At 33.9% G+C, this 17178-nt stretch overlaps 1 long non-coding RNA gene and 1 pseudogene across 1 annotated transcript; both read left to right on the forward strand.

The window, feature by feature from the left end:
* Positions 1-534: 534 nt before the first annotated feature.
* Positions 535-1168, forward strand: LOC128170028 (uncharacterized). The gene is made up of 2 exons (XR_008241650.1): positions 535-784; positions 930-1168. It is a non-coding gene; the product is annotated as an uncharacterized LOC128170028 (long non-coding RNA).
* A 5613-nt stretch (positions 1169-6781) lies between these two features.
* Positions 6782-14326, forward strand: LOC128170027 (MAP7 domain-containing protein 2-like; annotated as a pseudogene).
* Positions 14327-17178: the final 2852 nt, after the last annotated feature.

Consider the following 17178-nt stretch of genomic DNA (forward strand, 5'->3'; position numbering starts at 1 on the left):
TATTTATTGTACTTTTAAACTGCTACTAAAATTGTTTTACTATGGCCATCAAGCACTTGTAAACAAAAAATCACCGTTACCCCTTATCATTTTTTTGGCCTCAGAGACTCGCGCTTTGTGAGTTTTGAATTTGGCAACAACGGTCATGCCTAACTTTCCTGATCATCTTTGTGTTACAAAATTAAGACATGTGTAAACCGTTATAAGGATTATTTTGGGGGGAAATAGAGTGAAACTTATTTACAGCTATTTGATGTAAACCAAGGCTTATGGAGTTAAGCAAAGTGTGCGCGTTATATGGACTAAGGGCATGAACACAGGGACCTTAATGTTAATATCGAAAATAAGTCAATAAAAATTTTAATTATGATCATAACTTTATCAATAATAGTACTTATGTACAGTTAAAATTGTGCTAATTGAATGTGAAGAAAAAATAGGTTTGAACTATTCTTCATTTAAAAGATATTAGACAGTGCGTAAATGTCACACAATGTATAAACTATAGATATCCCTTCATTCCTTTAGATTTGAAAGCTGTTGAAAACAACTGACATTACGCTAAACAATTAAAAAACAAGGAAAGCAACAATACCAACAAGTCATTGGGAGGGTGGCAAGCTGCCTTCTTATATGTAAGCTGTCCTAGTATGAGCATTGAGAAACAGCCTGATAAAAATAAAAACTGGCCCACAAGCAGAAGGACAATGGACATGGGAGACTAAAAAGTAGAATGTCAGTCATACCATTTACATGAACCCTACCAAAATCAAAGTTTTGAAAGGTAAGGATTGGATCTCTTTTTATTTGGTATTCTTTATAATCACGATAATAACAAAAAGGTATATAATTATATTGATATATTTATATTTGATCGAGTGTTTGGTTATAAGTAATAATTTATCAAATTACATGTATTTTTTTGTCAGAATATGTGAGAGAAGTATTTTTAGAGATGCAATTACCGAAAAGTTTCGAGGAAGATCTGAGCTACTCTAGAAACCTTTCAAGGAACTACCTGTACAAAAGAGTGAAAACGTGGACTGTAAATCAAAAAGTTCAACTTATCATATTAAGTTGAAGACAAACATTAGGAACATATAAACACATTCTGGATGTGATATTTGTATTATGATGTGTTTAAAAAAAGAAATACACAGGAATTATGGATGGTTTTATTTTTTAAGTCTGGCCACTGATTTATAAAAGAAATAAAGACAATGACTCCACCCCATCCGGTGCTAATTTAAAAGGATTTAGTCACCGGATTCATAAGCATAAATCAAAAGAAGTTTTTCTGTCCATTGTAAAAAGTGTCCATCTTTACCCTAAGGCGGATTCGGACGCAACCTTTTATTAAGGCGGATTCCATCTTATACTAAGGCGGATTCCACCTTATATTTAGGTGGACTCCACCTTATTTTAGGGCGGAATCTTGCGTATTCCACCTAATATTATGGCGGATTCCAATTTATCATAAGGTGGATTCAACCTTAGATTAAAGCGGATTCCCGTTTGTTTTAAGGCGGATTTTTATTACCCGGAATACGCTTAATCTCATTTAAATATTTCGAGCCATATACCGCCCGGACTCCACCCTGAATCTGTGATATTAGTTATACATTTAGAGGAATGAAAGACGGAATCTGCCTTTCAAATTTCGCCTACATTCCGCCTTAAGTCAGAGTGGAATTTTTCGTACGGGAATTTATTTGAAATCGGAACTTCCTTCCGTTCCCCCGTGTTTGATACGTTGCGTGAAACGTGTACTCAGTGACAACCGAGAAACTTTAATTTTGATTAGTCTGTTATTATTATTATTTGATTTTAGATAAATGTAATCATTAAGATAGATTTAAAGAACTGTTTGACTTTAATCCGATATATTTTTGTAAATTCAGCGAGCTGTCAATGATTTTACATAGCATCTCAAGTTTTTTCTATACATGTTCTTGAATTGAAGTCATTCAATATTTTTAATCCATTTAAAATTGTTATGAAAAATCGCCCTTTATTCCAATAATTTTTTAGTTTCCTTTTTGGTTGTCTTGATTATCGGCTAGTTGTTATTTTTTACAAACATCTATCTTTTTTTTATTCATAATTTGTTTGATAATTTTTTATTGTGTACTACTGTAATACTATTGCCGATCGAATTCAGCTAGTGAATAGACGATGTAAAATTACACGCAGTTTATGATAAGATAAACAATGAATTTCAGATAGGAAGTCTTAAAATCAATTGTTCTTTAGTTTTTTGACACAAATTTTTATTCATTTAAAATTGATTCTATGATTTTCTGAAGTTGATCGTATACACAGATCATACCTACATGTCATCGCTTCTCTTATCTGAACTAAGATCGCGTGTGAAGTCAAAATATGACTATTAGGTTTGCTACATGAATAGTTGATGCACGAATCAGACGAGTCACCGGTAATATGTAGTTATCATTTACTACAGCACATCCCCATATATAAAAAAAATAATCTAAAATGTTTTCATTTTTCATTTTTGATTGGTTCAAAGTTTTGTTGTCAATTAAGTAACAAATCAAAAGGTGTTGTATCAAAAGGGTTTTTACGATAACAGAAAATAAGACGTTATGGCAAGCTCCCGACATTTTAATCGGATCGTCAGTTATAAAATCACGTCTGTTTAGAAAAAAAGCACATGACTTAAATTGATTAGAATTTTGATAATATATCAATTAATTGATAAATATATTTGGTAAATTAATTTGAATTTATCTAAGAACAGTACCTATTTACGTTTTCAGGCCCCGCCGTCACCAAGTTTCCTCAAGTCAGTTGTCGGCCTAAAGTCTGAGTATTGATCTCAAGTTTATGCACTTTCCTTTAAAGGGGCATGGTCAGGATTTTGGTATATTTTTTTTTCGATTTTAATGTTTAAAATGCTTCAGTAAGGCATTTTTAATAAGCCACCAAAATTTGAATGTCATTTGTTGAGTTATAAGCGAGTTACAGAGCTTACAATTCCTCGCTATGTTAACAATTAGCTTTTATTTACATTTTGAATGTTGAAGTGAAAATTGTAGTTTTAGACCTAAATGAATGTGTTAACCGTTAGGAAATGTTTATTTATGCTTAAAAAGAATAAGAATATAGACAAATCATCTTGAAAAAGATTTTTAACTGGTATATTGAACCTATGTAAACAAAAACAGGGCACGAGCCTTGTTTACATGATGAAAAATTGCAATCCCTGTATCTTGCTTAAAACTCATTGACGGGCACCCAAATTTCATTTGATCATTTGAAATGCATTCATCAAGCATTGTAAATAATAAAAACAGAGAAATGAAATTTGGCCAAAATCGTGACCATGCCCCTTTAAAGAATTAAAGTTAAGGAATGAGTTGAAGGATTTTAAATTGTTGTTGACGGTGGAGCCTGATCACAAAAATCAAATATTCTGGGTCCGCATAACTTAAGTCGGGATTCTTTTTTTGTTTTCATTACTTGAAAAGGATATAAAATTATATATATTTCAACCCTTGTTCAGCCATCATTTAGTTATTTCTAAACACTATTTTCTAATGTCTCATGTAAGGATCTCTCTCTCTCTCTTTCTCTCTCTCTCTCTCTCTCTCTCTAATCACTTAAAGCTATCTTAAAGTCCAGTATGTACCCAACGTTTCAAATAGTTCATAAAAATCAAAATAGCATTACCACGAATTGTGTGAATATTCTAGTTTACAATGTTTAAGAAATCGGCGATGCAAGTTTAGTCGAAAACCAAAGAAATGATAAAGGTCTAAGAAAGAAAACTAAATTAAAACAATTTTGTAACCGTTTTAATAGATATAACAGTTTTAAATCTTAATAGCTGTTATCTAATCCCGTATCAAAAAAATCTAGCAAAACTTATCTGATCAGCGATAATCATCCGTATTCAACGAAATACAATATGTCAATATGCCTTATTTGGAAGTTGCACGCTTATTGCACGGTATGATACGCTTTTTTGTCTGTTTTGAGGCAAGTCTTGCATAAATTATCTTTTTCCACGGTACGGTTCGTTAAATGTGAACGGTACGGTTCGCTTTGTTAACGGTAATTTTCGTTTTGTGAACGGTAAGGTTTGTTTCTTGCACGGAACGGTTCAACGTAACTGTTCATTTTAAAGGTGTAGTAGCACGTTTCATGGTCTGTAAGTGTCTTATTTTGACTGTTCTATAAAAATTCAAAATTCTAAATAACTGTTTTGTATAAAACCAAAACTTATTATTTTCCGATTAAATACAGATGGCAATGCAATAAAACCGGGTAGTACATTACTGTCATTTCGCTGCATTATCACGTGATAACTATAAATAGCTAACATATGTTCCTTAATATGAAATGATTTAATTCTGGTTGTTACGCGCTTTCTGATCAGCTGTGATAGCCCCGCAAATGCGTCGATGTCGATCCTTGTTATCTGATTAGACAAAAGGGACCTAAATAAACACAATGTTTTATATAAAAATGATTTTTATTCTAAAAACTAAAATGAGAATAAATAGTTGATATCAACATATGAATCTAAACCTCGATTTCATAAAAAAAAATAATAATAAACATTTTAATCAAAATAATAATGAACATTTCAAAAAAATCGTAGTATAAATATTAAGTGTATAAACAACACAAAATATGTTACTTATATATAGCTTTTGTCTAAAAAAAAATAAATAAACATTTGACAGTGATATAAATACATTAATGTTATACATTATTGTTACAATAATATTATTTTCTTCAATACTTTATTAATGAGATACATATATCAAATATCTAGTTTAAAACCAATTAACTACATCCTTATGCATACAGTAATATGTATGTGTGGTATTCCAAACTATTCCTATTCTTGCTGTATCATCTTTAAATCTACTTTACAGGAATTCTCTGATATTTTTTAAATGCCTTCTCACTTTATCCTGACGTCATCATGGATTACAAGGCAGACTCTTATTAGTCCCCAACCGGTTTTCACCGGTTTTATTTGAGCAACTAAATTCTTACGCACATGTAAACGTGTATTTCAAACGTATCTAAACCAAGAGGTCACATTAGTGTTGGTAATGTTTTTTTGTTTTTTAATTATATCTATTTGAAAAGATTTCTCTAATGACTTTGAAATAGCTTCTAACGATAACATGGCATCAACATAAATTAAAAAACATACTCTTAATGTCACGAGATTCATACATAATCAGTTTTATATTCAGCAGTTTGTGAAACATTAGGTAATGGAAACCAAGAAGAGTATTCATGGTTTAGACAGTGTTTGTTTTTCTTTGTATTTTATAGACATAGAGACCGATATTCTTACATACGTGAATATAATTCTGACTGAACATAGACACATATCAAGATATAAATGAGTACGAATTAATCCCATATTTTATTACATGTATTTATACAGATGACAGTGCTTTGTAGTTTGGAAAAGAAACAATCTAGGTAAAGGAGGAGTGCGGGGATTCTACAACGTTCTGTGCCATATAACCTGCCTGAATTTAAGCGCTTGATAACACAACATGATTAACTCGTGCATATAAAAAACACCGATCGAAATGATTACCTTTATTTTGACTGTTTGCCTTGTGTAATGATGCATATAATAACATCGTCCCAATGAAATGCATGTTAATTCTATTTAACACGATGTTAATTAGTTAACATTATTTTTGCAGTGATTTTTGCAGTGGTTTTGATTGAAAGTTACGAACAGTTTACGAACATGCAATCCTAATTCCTTTACGAATTCATTATCATTATTTAGATTAACTTAAGTATCTCTCAGTATCTATATAAACACCAATCCTAAATTTACATGTACGCTGTGTATGTTCTCACCATCGCCGCGGATTTCTGAACTGAACTTTATTTATTTTACAACGATTGATAAACAAGTTCTACAACTTATATTAATAGAGAGGTTAAGCATTTGACCGTGTACGTGTACACGTACGTGTGACAAGGGGAATCCCCTTATTTACTGCGTCTTACGTCATCAATTTTGCATACCGCGTAATTCTACAAGTTGTCAACATCGTGTAGATTCAAAAGTACACGGAGGTAAGAACTTCTAGCTTCTCACACTCAAAATGATTTTTTTTTTTTGTATGAAAACTATATATTTTTTTAACGAGGAGGATTCATTTCATACGATTGTTTTTCTAATTTGATTAAAATCAGAGAATTTTTTGATCAAATATGATTTTAAAATTACATTGGCTAAAGACGTTCATCCGTAGAGGAAATTTAGTTTAAAACAACCTTTTATCGTATTGTTAGCAATTAAATTGACACCATAAATTAGCAATATACATTCGAGGTCATATATATAATAAACTGTGACGAATCTTTAAACACAGAACGGGATGGGGGGGGGGGGCCACGAACACATTGCCGGCGGTCCAATATAACTCTACTACGTATGTTAAAATTTGATGTAAAAATGATCCGCTATACTGTTAGTTTAAAAATTTATAGACGATAGCGGATCAAAACCAGCAAATTTTTAATTGATTATTATTTTGCCTGCATGTTCAGCTGTGCAGGCGCCGCGCTTGTGAATCCCCTTAAATTCTTATTATACTTCAACAGGGATTTAAAGAGCAAACACGAGCACCTGCTTCGCTAAACCGAAGCTAAACTCACATGTAATTGTATATGTACAATAAAACAAAGGTGTTGTCGGGGGAGGGCCGATGTGATGTTTACATCCCCCCTTTTTATAAATTTGATTTCAGTATGAAATTACATGTTTTATTATTTTAGGTGAGATTCGTATATGAACTTCGACAGGAAAAAACAAATAAGATTTAAGAATGATGATGACATCAGGCTTCTGAGGGAAGTTGTTGCGAGAAATCCAATAAAAATAAAAATAAATGGACAGAAGTCGCTGCAGTTTTGTCAATGCCTATGTTTGTGCTTGATGCTAGGAGAGTAAGAGAACGTACAAACCTCCTCATTGAACAACATAAGCGAGAAAATAGAGAAAGTCTTAAAATGTATTTTAAAAGATAAATTTACCCCCCCCCCCCCAAACATAGAGAGAGAGACAGACAGACAGACAGACAGACAGACAGTCAGGATTATAGTATCTCTCTTTCTCTCTATCACACGTGCACATATACACAATTCGCAAAATAAATCCTTGCTTTTTCTCATTTTATTTAGATCCATGAAGCGTGTTTGATCCACTTTTTATTGTTTTTATCACGTTTAATTTTTCAGATCTGGCGTTGATGAAGATGTTACTGAAAGAACAACTTTACTAGATGAAATCATGGAACTGAAAGAAGAAGAAGAGAGAGAAAAGAAGGAAGAAAAAGAGAAGAAGGAAAAATCTGAAAACTTGGGGAAAGAAATAAGAAAAAGAGCCCTGAAGTGTTTAATTCCAAAGAAAGGTATGAACACGTTATTTTAATAATAAAAGATGTACTGGGTTTATATTAGAATAAGTATTTGCTATATATTACACTGTACTCAACTGTTGGCAAAATGAAAGGTACGCAATCATTAATCATAACCTGAAAAAATGTTTAAGAAACGTTTCTGAATGAAACTTTTTGAATATGAACAGACTCCCGTTACATGCATATCGCATGCGCCGCTCGATATTTTTCAAGGGGGGGGGGGGGGGGGGGGGGCTAATGCATTGCTAATTAAGGTCTTCCGTTTCCAACGGAAGACCTTGTACTGATTCTGTTGGAAATTCTTCATTATTATTTTTAGGGTCTTCCGTTTCCGACGGAAGACCCTCTTGTTATTCTATTGTTTCTTTTCCTTATTATTATTTTATTTTTTATTTTTTTTCTGACTTTTTTCGAACGCTATTTCTCGTGAACTACATGACCGATTTGCATGAAATTTACAGGACACATTGAGCATCAAATATACTTGATATCACAAAATTTCTGGTTGATGACGTCACTTCCGGTTCGAGATTGTGAGGATTTAGTGAATTTTTAGGGACCATTTTGTCCACGTAACTTCTCTAAAACTAATTGCGATAGAAACGTGAAACTTTCAGGGATAGTAGATGAATGTCTGTAGATGATCCTATTTATTTGATATTTTGAAAAATGCGCAAGGCGGCGAAGCTCGCCCGAGCTCAAAAATAGGCACCAATTTTTTTCACGAAATTTTCGCACATTTTTGGCCCTAGCTTTTAATGTGTAAATATTTTGTTTAGACATGTAAAGCAAAAGTTGTTCAGATTAACTAGGACTTGCGTTTGATTTCAGGAAAAAGGGGCTGGCCCCTCAAATAAGGGGCCAAAATGGCTCTTAAGTCTTTTTGCAAGAACTCTTTACTGAAAAAATAATTTGTTATCAATTATAGAACCAAAAATGTTCATTGTATATCTGTTTATTTATACAGTACCATGCCTAAGTCATATGTTACGTAATTAGGGGTTTCAAGGGGCCAGAACTTCAAAACTTTGATCTTTAGTATCTAGAAAAGGAGAAATAATTTGATAAGCATTATAGAACAAAAAATGCTTAGAATAATGTTCTTAACAATATGCTACCTTAATAATTTTTGTTGGTGGCCCCAGTAAGGATTTTAAAGTTTGGCCCCTAAAACACAATTGTTCAGATATCTTTAGAACGGTCAACAATTTCTGAACACTTGTTGAGCAAAATGTGTTTATATTTACAAGACCTTTTATTTGATATCAAGGAATAAGGGCTGGCCCCTCAAAAAAGGGGCCAAGAGGGCTCTAAAGTCTTTTTATAAAAACTCTTTACTGAAAAATAATTTGCTATCAATTATAGAACCAAAAATGTTCATTGTACATCTGTTTATCTATACAGTACCATACCTAAGACATATGATACGTAATTAGGGGTTTCAAGGGGCCAGATGTCTTAAAATTTGGTCATTAATATCTAGAAAAGGAGAAATATTTTGAAAAGCCTTGTAGAAGAAAAGTTGCTCAAAATAGTGTTCTTAACGATATGGGATCTAAAAATATATTTTTGGTGGCCCTGGTGAGGAGTTTAAGGGTCGGCCCCTAAAACACAGTTGCTCGAATATCTCTAGAACGGTTAACAATTCGTGAATACTTGTGTAACAAAATATGTTTATATTTATAAGACCTTTCATTTGATATCAAGAAAAAGGGGCCAGCCCCTCAAATAAGGGGTCAAAAGTCCTACAAAGTCTTTTCATAATAACGTATTTTTAAGCGATAATTAGTTATTAATCATAAAGCAGAAAATAAGAGCTTATTATTCATAATTCAAAACTGAAATTCGTTCTGAAATCGACCGATGCAATACAAAGATATAGGGCTATAAAATTTGATTTTTCCGGAAATTTTGATTCCACATTCTTGGTTAAGAAAATAGTTTTATGTTCAGAGTTTAATTAACTCGTACCTAAAATTATTCGATAGTGGTTAAATCGTACTTTAACAGATTCGGATTTGTATTTGCTAAGTCGTTCTTGAAATCGATAAGGTTTGTTAATTCGTACTTGGTATCATTCGGATTTTGTTAACTCGTACCAAGAATAATTCGATTTTTTTTGTCTTAGTTTCTTACGTTTGTTGGTTTAAGAACCCTGCTTCTTACAGGAACTTCTAGCTTTACTTTCGACATTACCGGAAGACCCACTCGTTGCTTTGCAACGAGCTTTGCTCTAGTTCTTCTTCTTTTTCTTCTAGACGTTTCTTTAAACTGTAATATCTCGCTTGTTTGTCAATAGATTTTATTCAAATTTTCAGGGTTTATTGGAAATGACAATAGCTTACTATAGCACAAAATGTTGTGAAATCGCTACTTCCGGTTTTGAGTTATTCCCCTTTGAATATTTTTTTACTGGGTCTCGTGTACCTGCAAAGGCTCCGAGTTGATCCATAGCAAGTAGTTTTAATTTACAAATCTTTAATGTAGACATCTTGAACGTTGTCCTCCTAGTTTTACATGTTTGATTAACCCACGTTTACTTCTTAAAAAATTACATCGAAATTTATGTTTCAAAAAATGTCAAATTTTGCTTATATATTTGCTCCATAACTTTTTAGTTGTAAATTTTTTCTAGTCACATATAGAACAAAAGTTGTGCAGAATATTAAGAGCTTTCATTTGATACCATAAAAAAGGGGCTAACCCCTAAAATGAGGGGTCTAGATCCCTAAAAAGTCTTTGCCTCATAACTCTAAAACGGTAAATATTTCGATATGGGCGTCGCTGTAAAAAATGTTGTTTGTGACTTTATTGATCTTATCAAATTGTTTTTGTGTTCGGATATTGCATAATATGAGGGTAAAAAGTAATACGTGTTGACCAGTTCTCGCGGCAATTTGGCCAAGTTAACGAAACTCTCCCTCGCCCGCGGCCGAGAATATCGGTCACCATGGTCGCGGCTGGGCTACCTAGCGGTTATCTAATACACAAGAGTTGCGTCTCTCAAATAAGAGTTTATTTAGCCGCAAACTCAAGAATTGTTTTAGTTTTGATTACACATAAAAGTTTATGGACTAAAAGATTAGGTCTCAATTAAGAAATCGTTCAGTTAATTAATAAAAGCAATGTCATTCTCAATCTAAAGCAATATCAGACATAGATCTATTGTGGGTTTCAAGTTTAAAACAAAGAACTTCTATTTGATAGAATATGGTCATTATACTGCAAACTTTTAAAATCTTCCTGGGTACTGAGCTGTGCGTTGTACCTTTACGTAATCTATCCTTCGTCCACGGCCGAGGAGATCAGCCACGGCTGATTACCTAGCGGTAAGCGGTTATCTAATACACAAGTTTCGCAAACCGCGACGTACACTTAGATGAATATGAACGTGTCTGAGTTTATATAGCCGTAAATACAAGAACTGTTTATGTTATAAAAGTTTGTCCATCTTGTATTTATCTTATTAAAAATTTGAGTGTAAGTGAATATTAATGAACGATATAACTCCAAATTGGAAACATCGTCAGACATAAATTAATAGTTAGTTTGTATATCTAAAAATGTTTAACACCCCCCCCCCCACCCCCCCCCCCCCCCCACACACACACACAAATATCAAATGATGATCATCCCTCGCACATGGCCGAGGAGATCCAGCGCGAGTGGACAAGTGATCCGCGGTCGGCTCATGTTAACGTTCTACTTGTACCTTATCATGCGTTCATGTTTCATATTTTGCACGGACAGAACTATATTTTATTATGTTTTCAACTATTATAGGTTAAAGAGGATAGGATAAATTTATTTTACTTGTACAGTTGATTAAGCATTGATTTAATTATACGATAGCGTACAAGGTAGTTTAAAAATCAAATCAAATTATAATCAAAGTTCCATGTTACATGTTTGCGGTAGGTGCTAGCACGATAAAAGAATGTCCTGAATTGAGGCATTTGATGATTATTTTAAAGAATATTCACATGAGTTTTAAACAACTTAAGATTAGGTTCTATCGGCCACATATTAATCACTGTAGTTTTTTTGTACATGGGTGTTCGTTTCAGTGTGGAAGCGAACTCATTGCTGCGTCCCCCCCCCCCCCCCCTCCTCCCGCCCCGCTGACAAGTGCTCGCGCTGGATTCTTTTTTAAGTTGGCGAAAAGATATCCAGATCTGTCGAAAATCATTTTTGGTGACTTCTCCTTATGTGTAACATTTTCTCCTCAACGTGTATCGTTTTCCCACCCGTTTGTTTATTCGGTCAGTCTGTGTTATTTCAATCGCCACGTGCGATCGAAAATCTTGTGTCGCTTCTCAGAACATATGTAATTGAGTAACAGTTGGAAGGGTGCTTTTATAAACAATAAGACTATTATTCGAAGTCAATCATCTTCACATTGAAGATGTGAAATCGTAACCTGAGAATGTGGCTAATAAATTAACCTGTTAAACACGCTTAACTTCTATAGTTATGAACAGATTAATTCATAATGTATTATAATTAAAAGCTTGAAGTCAAAGGAAATTTTGTTCTTGGGAAATACGACTACATTATGCAATGCAGTCGATCTCCATAGAAATCATGAAAGTACTGCAAGTGTCGACAGATTTCTTATTTCTTTGAAAAACCATGATAATTCACTTGACTTGCAGACTATAATATAGCGACATATCTGCCTCCCAAAAATATATGCGCTTCTCAAAGTTACACTTAAGTGAGATAGATGTGCGTTATTGGGGATTTTATTTATTGCTAATTGTATGAAAATTGATAAAAAAAAAACAACTTTTAATTGAAGTTGTGTATTATGAGGTTGTAATGCAACTTAATTTACTTACAAGGTTAGCTACAGCCAGTGGAATACTAATTTTAGCTGAACAATGAATACCCAATATATTAAAATACAAGATAAATAGTTTCCAGAACTATTATACTATGCATGTGTATATAAAGGTTGCACCCTGATTTGTATGGCTGTAGGTGGGGATGTACATACAATGTATGACTGCACATACAGACTCCGGACCGTGGGTACAGACGATATCCATGATAGTCCTTTAATACATCAATGCGCAGTTTGATCTAGAAACTGGCCAGTTTCATAACTTCTTCGAATTTCTCTAACACGGACTGTCTAATTCTTTCCCATAATTCCAATTTACGCAAACGCAATTGAAGTTTTTTTTTCAATCTAATTAGTAAACCCACTGACATAAAAATAAGGATTTTGCATATTATTACATTGTCGAGAGAAGTAATATTCATTTCTGTAAATATGGTTATTTAATTCACGTTACATAGCGGTGTCTCTATGAAACAGCACCATCTGGTGTAAAATTTAGATACTCGCTTTTGCATAAATTATCCCGCTGATCTTTTTTTTAGCTGATTATATATTATTTTGAATGTCCAAGTCTACTTGTATCATTAAATAATATCAGACGACACACATTTCCCGGCAGAAAAGTTCATCAATTTTGCCTAATTACTAAATTTTGTCAGCACGTACTAATTCTAAACTTGCACATAGTTTTCAAAAATTTAGAAAGATTTAAATAAAGAAGTTATCCCATAGAAAAGGTTACGTGTTTTGGAGGCGGGTTCGGTTAAAAAAAAATACAAATCCTGATATGAATCATGAGTACATACGTTTTATAACAATGCTTGCTACTCTTTGAAAATTTAACTCGCCATTAAATATCTCATTTTTTAAAGAATTTTTGAAACGATTACACAAACTGTGTTCGACAAATAGTTTTTCTTAAACATTTTCTTCCTTTCCAAAAAATAAAAAAACTTTTTATATACAGGCTTTCAATCACAACACGTTTTTATAACAAAAGAAGAACTGAAAGTTTAGTCATTATAATCGTTTGACACCATATCACATATATTTCCACCCGCAGCAACAACGGAAGACCTACTCGTGGCTTTGCCACGAGCTCTGCTCTAGTTTCTTTTCTTTTTTTACAGATGATGAGAGTGACATTCCAAAAAGGAGAAATTCTCAAACCTACTTAGTTGATTATTTAAAAGGAGAAATCAGAAATGGAGATGGCAACAAAGAGAACGGAGTTAGAATTGAGAAAAGAAGAACTTAGATTACAGAAGGCACAATTCGACCTCGACCGGGAGGAGAGACTCCAAAGGATGGAAATAGAAAAACAGGAGAAAATTGCATTCATGGATTTGTTGAAGAAACTAACAAACAATAAATAAACACAAATAACAATACCCTTTGATGTTGTTTTTTTCTTCAATTTAATAGAATGAAACACAAATTCAATTTTTTTTTCTGTTGGAAATAGTCCATTGTTTTCATTAAATAAGACAGCAACATAAGGTAGTTAAAGGTAAGCGGAACAAATAAAATGCATAGTTAGTTTTTTCAACTGATGACAAATGAGTTATTTTAGGCCAAATATTTGTGAAGAAATGGCGGGGAGACATCAAAGAATGAACCGGTTTCACTACCATACAAAATGGTGTGGCAGTTGGTTAGAATAGTTGCTACTCTGTAATATTTTCCGACAGGCTGTAAATACAATTTTTGATTTTTCTTATAGTCAAGAAAAGCAAACAAAGTTAGAATTTTGCCGAAAGTCCATTCTACGCATACTCTGAGAGCTGACATCTTTTTGTTAAAACGCATCTGATTTGCTGATATAACAGCTCCTCGAAAGGGGGGAATTACGTAATGGATAGGCGGGGTCACCGTAGACTGAGTAGACTTCACCATTCGCTTTTGCCATATGATGTTGCATTTGTTGTTCAACACCGCTTTCTCTTAGCAAACCTGCATCATGACAGCGGCCTTCAATTGGACCAAACATATGAGCAATCATTCCGTCAGGTGTCGTAATGCATTGGAATTTCAGACCATGTATTCTCGCATTATCACCGGTGTGAGATCGGTTTGTCTGGTGTGAGACAGCAGTGTGAGATTTTTCTGTCTTACACTGTGTATTACTACGCTGTTTTAAAACGTAAACAAACCTTGTCTGCTGTAAGGAAATGCAAAATAGTGCATTGAGATTATCCATTAAGTAATTGTGTTGCATAATCAATGTTTCTAATATAATATAATATAAAATACAATCCTCGTTTCATTATACATATGCTTACTTATGTTTACGTCCGAACTTACGCCTACCTATGAGTGGACGTAAAATTTTGGCTTAACTTTAGTCGGACGTAAAGATGCGCCCTTTAATGAAACGCAAATATTCGAACTAGTCCCGTATTTACACTGGCGCAGCGCTAAGTCTGGACGTACGACCCTTTATGAAACGAGCCCCTGGTGTCCAAGCGGGTGACCGCCATACCCAATCACATACAACCACTGTCGATCATGAGGATCGAACTCGGGTCGCAGCGGTGAAAAGCGAGTGCATTGTCCACTACGCTACCTGGACAAGCGGATTTCTGTTCACTGGCAATAAATAACATTATCTTTGATATATTTCACTTCGAAGTAAAAAGGGAAATAAAAGTTAAATTTTAGAAATTATTGAAAGCAGTTAAGACAGTAAATCATCTGTAAATATTCAATTCAATGGTCCAATAAGCCGCTTAGATACATATTAAACAACAAACTTAAACTCTTTCTGAGGAAAACTTATAAGCTATATTTTTGTCCCAAGGGGGCTAATGTAATCAATGTTGCCCGAAAACACAGTCAACATTTGTTTTGTTATATGAAGAAACAAACCAAAATTTAAGAAAGTAATTGAAAACAGATCGCCGTTATTTTCTCAGCTCAACAAAGAATTCACGTATTCAATTTTGTGTTAAGTTCATTACCAAATTATCCTTAACATCAAACGGTCACTGGTGATATTCCGCCGACCGTAAGAATTAACATACAGATGTGCTACCTGATTTTACTTCACAGTAATTCGAATATCCTTACATCCGTTATGATAGCAAACCGTCGCATTGCGCGTCCGTTGTTTACTTGCCTTGACTGGCTGTCTATTATGACGTCACCTTGTTTTGGAGTCGCGAAGAGTTATATACTTCATCGTTAACGAATCAACAAATCAAAGGCGATTATTTGAAATAGATGGAATGTTAACTAGATATTATTCCTAGCCGGTCAATATCAAAAAAAAATATTGACCGGTCAATATTTTTCGGACGAGCTAATATTACAAATATTGACTATTCGTCTATATACAGATATATAGTGAGAATATACTAATGAATATATCAATTCTATCTATATACTTAAATAAATAAAACAGAATGCGCCAGTCCAAATTTAATAAATTGTTTACTGTTAGCGCTTTCAGCCATGTCGGCTCTTCAGACAGTTATACCAAATTGTTATATATATATATTAACATTACGAAGTAGTGCTGTTCCCGACCGCTAAATGACGAAGTGCCTTGAAGGTTTTCACACCTACCGAAAATAATCCCCGCCCTCACCTGAGATTTAATACCCGGTGAATCTAGAGCCTTTAGTTGTTAGCATTATTATTTAGGTATCAATAAATTCTCAATGAAAACATATTATTTCTAAAATTACGATAACAGTCTGTCCTGTAAGTCGGTTTTTCACACCTACCGTAAATCTCGGTGAATTTTCAGCCTTAAGTTAGCATCATTACTTAGGTATCACAAACTTATTAATGAAAACATTACGATAACAATGTGTCCTGTGAGTCGGCGCTGTGGAGCACTAACAATGATTTTTTACTCAAACTCTAACACATTAGAGTTAAAAAATTGAATTAAGAAATTTTTTTTGAAATCAAATAACAGAATAGACTGTTCTGAACAGTCAAAAACCGTGCAGGGGATGTCAGGGGCATGTACAGGGAAACACAGTGGCTTACAGCGGATGATAGTGGCGTATAGGGGCAGACAGGGGCGACAGAGGCTTACAGTGTGTACAGGGGATGGCAGGGGATTACAGTGGCACACATGGGATGTGTACAGTGGCTGACAGGGGATTACAGGGTGTACAGGGGATGGCAGGGGCTGCAAAGGGGATGACAAGGAAAGACAGGGGATTTACATACGGACTGGGGTTTTTAGAGCCAGTAGTGAAAAGAGTAATTATCAAAAAAAAAACAACAGAACAGATAGTTAACACTTGTTTCAGCTTATCATTTATCCATGTTAATTTGATTGTTTTTATCATAATGGCATTAACTAAATTATTACTCTATGACGTTCACTCTCTACCCTTCAGTTTTGAAAACACAAACTTTTCTTTTTTCGTAATAACCTTTTTATGTAGATCTTTTTGGAGTTGAATTATGTCTATATGCATTATTTATTCCCGACCGCCATGAGGCGCTCAGAAGGATCGCTCCAAAGCACGGAAAATCTCTAAAAGTTTCACAGGTCTTAACATAGTATATGCAATCTTTTATGATTAGAGTACAAAGTAGCTCTTTTCTTCATGTCAGCCCGCGATATTGTAAATATGAGGGATTTCCGTTCCAGTCGGAAGTATTTGGTCTGCTTTCTGTATAATAATGTAACTCTCTATAATAATGTAAGACTCACTTGATCACATTCACAGTGTCCAAATAATACGTGATCAGACTGCATAAACCACTATTAGAGACCATAGAACGTTAAGCACTCAATCCTAAGCTCAACATGGTTTATTTGTCCTTGGGGTTCGATCTAGTAGGACACCGTTGCACTGTGCACTCAAAAAATACTAATTCCGCGCATCATATAACCCACATTGTAACTAAACAGACTTGGTACGCAAC

Source organism: Crassostrea angulata, unplaced genomic scaffold, assembly GCF_025612915.1.
Source record: "Crassostrea angulata isolate pt1a10 unplaced genomic scaffold, ASM2561291v2 HiC_scaffold_284, whole genome shotgun sequence".
In the NCBI taxonomy this organism is placed as follows: domain Eukaryota; kingdom Metazoa; phylum Mollusca; class Bivalvia; order Ostreida; family Ostreidae; genus Magallana; species Magallana angulata.